Genomic DNA, 7487 nt, shown 5'->3' with positions numbered 1-7487 from the left:
CCTTGCGAAGTGTCTTGGTCGAAACAGTCAAATTCGTCGCATTTTGAAACTCTTCTGCAATCGAATGCATCGGACAGGTCCTGTTTTTCCAAATCTCCCTCTTCAGCACTCTCCTGTCCCGGTCGTTCAATTTCGTGGGTCTTCCACTTCGTGGTGCATTGCTGCAGTGTCCCTTTTCCTTCCACTTCTTGATGATAAAGACTACAGTTGATTTAGACACCTGTCAGGCATCAGCTATGCTACGTATACTCATGCCTCCTATGGAGCAGCCCACTATGATCCCTCTTTGAAACATGCTGAGCAATTTCCTATCCGTCATTTTATCCGCGAATGATCTGATAAGCCTCCTGCTGCCGTATATATACTCGTCTGTACTCTCTTTTCCACGAGGAGTTCGTTTCAGAGTTGAAACCGGGGTGTCCAATGACTTTCTTCCACATAGTGTATAAACTATACATTTTTCTTATTTTACACTGCCTTTCTACATCTCTGTGTTAATATCAACGATAAGGATGAACGATGAATAGATGAAATGAATGAGAAGACTGACACACACACACACACCAAAAAACACCATGGTACAGGTGGGACTCGAAGCCAGACTCTTTCGTTGCAAGGTTGCGAGTCGAGTATTAAACGCATTTTGCCACCGAAGTTGTTACGACATAAATTTAGCCAGGTGGATTGCCAACACTAGTTTATTTAACATAACCATATTTAATAAGAACACTTCATTAATTTATACTGAATTTCACAACTTAAGAAAATCTGAAAATCGAACATCGCATGAAGGCATGCAAAGGTACTGACGTAGGAACCGATAGAGGTGAGAGGTGTTCAAATTTTTGAGTGGAGGCACAGCACCCCCTTAATAGTCACCTCATATTGTGAACCTTGTGTAGCCTCATAAATTTGGTGGGCAAGTTCAAAAAGCTAAAGATAAAATAATTTCATTTTATTGATGGAAGAAGTTTATTTTCATTTACGTTATGTCGAGAAGCATACAAATCAAACAGTAGTAATGCTAATGATCTGTGATATCGAAAAAATGGTGGGGATTCATATTGCAAATTATCTTTTCCTTCACTACCGTTAAACATCACTGATATTTTATAGCACATTTTCAATTTTGTGTAAGAGGTTCCAAAATGTCTATAAACTTCTCAATTTGTGAAACTAGAGATGTCACAATCGCTCATTTGAGTTTTAAAGAAATTGCTTGGTTGGTTGAGATGGTGTTTTAAGTCCATTTTATGCACAATAAGGCTAATCGGGACTGGATACAGTTTAAAGTGGGATCCGAACCACTATGTGCCTCCACCGGGTATTGACCCCGGAAAATCTTCATTATAAGGCGACGACGCTACCACTGTGCCATCGGGGAGGCCCCAAACAAATAGCGATTCAGGAGAAAATCAACTGATGTGCCATGAACCTGCTCTGTAGTTTAACTTCTCCGTCCACTGAAATGAGGAATCACATATCACGTATTGGTTTTGTGGAACGTCTGATGCGTTTGGAAATAGCATTTTTATAGAGAAAGTGAACAAGTGACATGTTAGTGGCATATAACCTTAGTAAGCAACACTAGCAGTTCAGCAGTTTGTTAGCAAACTTAGGCAATTTGTACCAAGGTATTGATGATCATACATCAGTGTGGAAAATCATAAATGATAATTTTCTCTGAAATTTTACTTTTTATAGTAAATTTTCTTTCACCTGGCAACATTTCTTAGATTATGTTTAGACAATACTTAGGCGCATGCTATCTGCGACTGTTGAAGAAAATGTCATAGCTAGTGTTGCCAATCAAGACTCTACGCCTCTAAAATAACACTTTATCACTCATCCCACATAACAGCTATTCCGAAATCCATAAAGCATTGCCAATGACCAATATTGGCTACAAACCATACATATATTAACATAGCATCAGCTACAAAGCATCATAGGTCTCCCCGATAGCGTCGTTGCTTTGTAATCAATGGGTCCCGGGAAGCATATATTAGCTCGGATCCCACTTTAAACTGTAGGTCCAGTACGATTAGCATTACTGTGCACGAAGTGGATTTATAACACTAACTGAATCTGACAAAGCTTCAAATTATGACCTTTCAATAATTTCTGATAAGAGAATTCTCCCCAGAAATTGGAATTCTGGAAACAAATATCACTCTGACTTGATTCATTTTTTAGTTTAGGTTTATAGTATATCCTGTCTAGAATGAACCGGCAATGGACGAGGCTTCATTTAGGAATTCTAACTCTTACTAACTACGTACTTTTAAAAGTAAGTAGCTGTAACTGTAACAGAGTTACTTTCTTGCAATAAAATTTATGTTATCAACAGTTACTTTTACGGTTAAATTGTTAACATGAAGGGAGGGAATAGCTAAATTTGGCAACTTTGTTTCGAACTATGTGTCTTTTCTGGATGCTAAGGTGAAAACATTTTTGCGGGATCGCCTAAGACAAGGGAGCTAGGCTTCGTTGCCTGCTAAATTTAGAACATTCACGCTTTATTGCAATTGATCATTTTCAAATGAGCGAAGACGTGTTCTTGGTGGATTGCTGCATTTATTTGGAACATGGTAGTCGAGAGTGTAATGTAAATAAGAGAAAGAGAGAGGAAAGTAAAATGAATTGATATTCAAGAAAAGCTGACTCCTTCACCCATCTCCTTTTTCTATTTGTTGTAATAATATATGTACCATAAACATAATTTAAACAAATGTAAGTCTTCATATTATTTTAGTAAGGTTAATGATTATTTATTGTATAATTTGTTTGTCAGAAAATTTGCAGTTATTTTTCAAGTAACAGTAACTGTAGCTGAGTTACTTTTTAAAATGAGTAACTGTAACTCAATTACTTTTAACAAGTAACTTTGCGAACACTGGCATGTACGACGCGATCCAAAGGCCTTCCCCGTCAAAGCACACAGCTGAGGCGAGATATGAAGACACAGTAACCGGCGCTGCGAATTTAGAGGGAAAATTACGAACAATTCTGAGAACCAAACCTCGGCCGCATGTTTTATGAGTCCAACTCCATTCTTCTCGAACCACTGTGCTTTTTGATAAATGACACAACTCTAGTAGAAGGCAACCCTCACATGGGAAATCACTGTCGCCTTGTAATCAAGGGTTCTCGGTCAGTGGCGCAACCACAGGGGGGCATTGCCCTCCCAACCTTTGGACGGAAATCAAATCTTAGGGGGTAAGGGGGGGAACATTGACGGCCAAGAGCACCTGTAGGGGGCAAAGAGGGGCAATTGCTACCTTCGATTTCAAAATTTATGCAAATGAAAATATATTTCCTAATTTTTTTTTTGCATATCTTTGCTCCCAAAACCTGCTTTTCTTGGTCTTATCAAGTTCATAGCCGTAGCTAGGGTGCGGCGGGAGTCATCTATTGGCGCCGAGCGATCTAAATGAAAAAAAGTTGTAAAAAAGAGAATAACATGGCACCCCGTGAAATTATTTGCGCTCTATTAAATCAATATTGTTTTCAGTTTGCAAAAAAATGGATCTAGAAATCTAAAATATATGATTGTTTTCTGTAATGCATTGTAAATAACTAGAGAGAGAGAGAAGTAAGACTTCTCTTAATTGATTTTGTCTTAAATGTATGAACATGAGGAAAAGGAGCCTACACATTTGAGATCATTTTTGCTGTTGGTTTATTATGAGATGGATGAATTGATTATGTAATGTATTTAAATAATATATGTTGAATATATATGTATTAAATAAACTTTGAATACGTACATAATTTAGGGTTAGCATGTTGCATGTGTATTTTCTTATTTTACGTCTCTCCATGTTGCATATGTGTAAAACATATTGTACATGAAAGTTATAAATGCTATATGTAAAAGAAGAATTAAAATCGGATTGAATTTATCAATCATTTTCTCTGTTTCAAAAATTCAGTTTGTGTGCTTGTTTTCCATTATTTATATAAAATTGAACGTTTTGAAAGAAAAATTCAAATAGTTTGTTCAAACACAAATGCTTTAGCACCGACTTCTACCCCTTTGTTGGTTAATTTACGAGGTTAATAACGTCGTTGATAGGCTACTATTACTACTACTACTAATAATAACGTTATTATTATCATTGGTACGTTTATCTTGGTACTTGCCCACCCACAAAAATTCGTGGTTGCGCCTCTGGTCTCGGGTTCGATCCCCAGTGTATATACTTACATCACACGGTGAATCGGGCCCACTTTGAAGTGTAGGTCCAATTATCATGATTTATTATTCTACGAATTCATAACGTAACTAGATTTCTGTGGCGTATAGCACTCTAAACAGCTGGCTGTATTTTCATGAAATATCATTATTTGTGTCGATTATATTGTAAGAGCAAAGTTCTCTAATAATTTTCAAATAAGATCAAGAATGTAGTTCCGTGACGTAGTGGTCGGCCTATCCTGCTTGGAAGCATGAAATCCCAGTTTCGAACCTTGGGACATTAATGTGTCATTGTGTTACATCATCCATTTCATGAGTACATCATTCATCCTCATTACCACGATTAACCCAAGAAATAGGAAAAATAGGAATAGAAAGAAAAACAAACAACTAAGACAGTCATAAAATACAATAATTTTATAGGATTGGAAGTTCAGCCACCAGACCCTCGCTAGCCTGTTGTTGCATACAATAGTGGTAAGCCAAACAAGCTGGTAAATAAAAATAACCAGTGGCGCAACAGCCCGTGAAAGGCAGGACCTAACTACTGACTGCCGGCCTGCAGATTATCCAACGAGTTACGGGATGACGTGTGGGCAGCACGACGAACACCCAATCGTTGTTGTAGGTTTCCATAACCGGGCTAGGCTATTCATTCGTAACTCCCTCAATTTCCTAACGATGATGAGTGGCCTCCCGTCCCATACACAGGCAGAAATCTCAGGCGAAAAGTTGTTGCGAAGCACCCAGGAGACTCGAACCTGCGCGCTTTCTAAAGCCGGAAGCCAAAGCATGACGTAGACAGCACGGCCACGGTGCGGGATCAAACAAGCTGATATTGGAATAAAATAGGACCATTTGGACTCAATTTGAGATTCCCCTAGCACAGCCCTGTCCCTTCTCTTCTTATATTCCAAAGTGTTTCTGGGCCTCCCTGATGGCGTAGTGGTAACGTCGTCACCTTGTAATCAAGGGGTCGCGGGGTCGATACCCGGTAGAGACACATAGCGGTTGACATCCAACTTTAAAATTGTAGGTTCAGCCCTGATTAGCCTATCTGAGTATAAAGTGGACTTAAAACAAAAACTTAATCAATCAATCAATCAAAAGTATTTTGGGAAACAAACTATTTGGCAAGTAGAAGTATGATTTGAAAGTACCATTCACACTGGGACAGAATGGGGGATTTTTCTTTTAGGAGGAATGTTGATGTTTAATTTTCGATTCTCACTCGTTGGTATTTTCACCTTTAACTCTTTTCTTCCCTTCTGTTGCCTGCACGTTAATGATAACAAGATTTCGTTTGTACGTTCATCGACAGAGTCCTCCAGGTAATCTCGCAGCTTTCGAATACGGCGACATCAGGAATAAACACTTGGAGCTGGTTTCTATCCAGAAAATGAAGCAGAATGTGAGGTGTTGCAGGGGCGAGGAGGAGGAAGGAAAGGAATTACAGCATTTTCAGCCGTGCCATACTTTGATAATCTTCTTAATTCCGACAACATTAAGTGCAAAAAGCAGATAGAGAAAATCAGAAAGAAACCGATGATGAAGTGTAATTCGAATGAAGCCCTTTTCTCATTCCTATAATGGAACTTTCCTGAAGCTTATATTAAAATTCGAGTCTATTCCACTCTTAAAAAAGGGGGTAAAGAAGAACATGAGTTGATGTCAAGAGAAGACTGAAAACATTTATGGAGTTAAAGTTGATCGTATTCGACCGCAAACATCCCTGGAAGAGCCGAAATAAATGCATAAAACAATTTAAGTTTTGATAAATTCCACCACAGAAGGCCAGACTGCAAAGGATATAAGAACTGTTTATTTATCCAGGGATCACAGATAATAACACTCCCTTCGACGTGAATAAATTTTATAAAGGTTATTTCAGCTGGATATAAAGGACATAAACCAGAAAAATCTTCAAATACTGAATAATACGAATGAACATACTCATATATTTTTCGAGTCCATGTCGCTTGCCGAGAGTCATTTGTGCCGAGGCTTCTTATCGGTTCATTTCCGCCGCGACATATGTCAAGACCTTCCTTCGTGGGTTTTCCCACAATCCGGAGTGTCATTACCGCCGCGCTCACGTGTGTTTATGACGTTGCCCAGCTCCAGCTGTGTTTATCTTCGATTGAAAATGAAGGTGATTGGTAAATGAATGTGAGATGAAAGTATATATGAGGGATATATATTGGGAAATTAGTATTTATGTAAAACTGAGACTTTAGAGAGACAAGATGGCTGAGAATATGGAAATGATAGAAACAACGCGTGCAATGCCTTCCAGCTTTTTCATACCTACAAGAATTCAAATAACGTTTGTATTGTTGTTGTGCAAGTGTATTGAAATATTGTGTTTATATATACATAGCTATTACGTATATAATGTTTGCAAAAAATTACACTGTATTTATAATGTTTTTGACGATTTTATGTAGTGTATAATAATTTAGTGTAGACTGGCACATATATGTTGCTTCCAAAGTGTACATTTACGTAGAACTTGTAGAATATTTTAACAATACTGTATTTACAATGTTTTTTTAACGATTAACGATAAATGATTAATAATTAATAGGCTGATACTGATTTATGTATTTTCTGATGTAGAATAAAATTGATACAAGTAATCCTGTGTAACGTATTTTGAGTTGTTTGTTTGTTTGAGTTGGTGTTTTAAGTCCACTTTATGCACAGTAAGGCTAATCGGGACTGGACCTACAGTTTAAAATGGGATCCGAACCACTTGTGCCTCCACCGGGTATCGAACCCGGGACCCCTTGATTGCAAGGCAATGACGCTACCACTGCGCCATGGGGGAGGCCCCTCGTATTTTGAAATAAGTAAAGAAAAGCCATATATGACTCTCTGGATAGGTTTAACATTTCAGTGTAAATACAGCTGTGCTTCGTCATAAACACACGTTTGATTTTATGTTTTAAGTCCACTTTATGCACTATGCACCGTGAGAGCGGCGGTGATGACACTCCGGATTGTGGGAAAACCCACCAAGGAAGGTCTTGACATATGTCACGGCGGAAATGAACCGATAAGAAGCCTCGGTGCAAATGACTCGGCGCAAACGACACAACACCATATTTTTCACATGTGAAGTTCACTTGTTGCGACTATGCAGGTTAAACTGGCTTGTTTAATGCATACGAACCTTGAAGTAAGCGCGCAGTGGAAGATTTTCGCCTTAAAGGTCTACTTATTAGCTATGGGGCAGCTATGCTATTGGAATGTACAGATATAACACTGTTCCAGATTATGCGAG

At 38.4% G+C, this 7487-nt stretch overlaps 1 non-coding gene across 1 annotated transcript; it reads right to left on the bottom strand.

Annotated features, from left to right (window-relative positions):
* Positions 1-6959: 6959 nt before the first annotated feature.
* Positions 6960-7034, bottom strand: TRNAA-UGC (transfer RNA alanine (anticodon UGC)). The gene has a single exon. It is a non-coding gene; the product is annotated as a tRNA-Ala (tRNA).
* Between the last annotated feature and the right edge of the window lie 453 nt (positions 7035-7487).

The sequence above is a fragment of the Lepisma saccharinum genome, chromosome 2 (genome assembly GCF_977018435.1).
Source record: "Lepisma saccharinum chromosome 2, izLepSacc3.1, whole genome shotgun sequence".
Classification (NCBI taxonomy): Eukaryota; Metazoa; Arthropoda; class Insecta; order Zygentoma; family Lepismatidae; genus Lepisma; species Lepisma saccharinum.
Note: the sequence above shows the minus strand (reverse complement) of the source record. Positions and strands in the feature narration are given on the sequence as shown.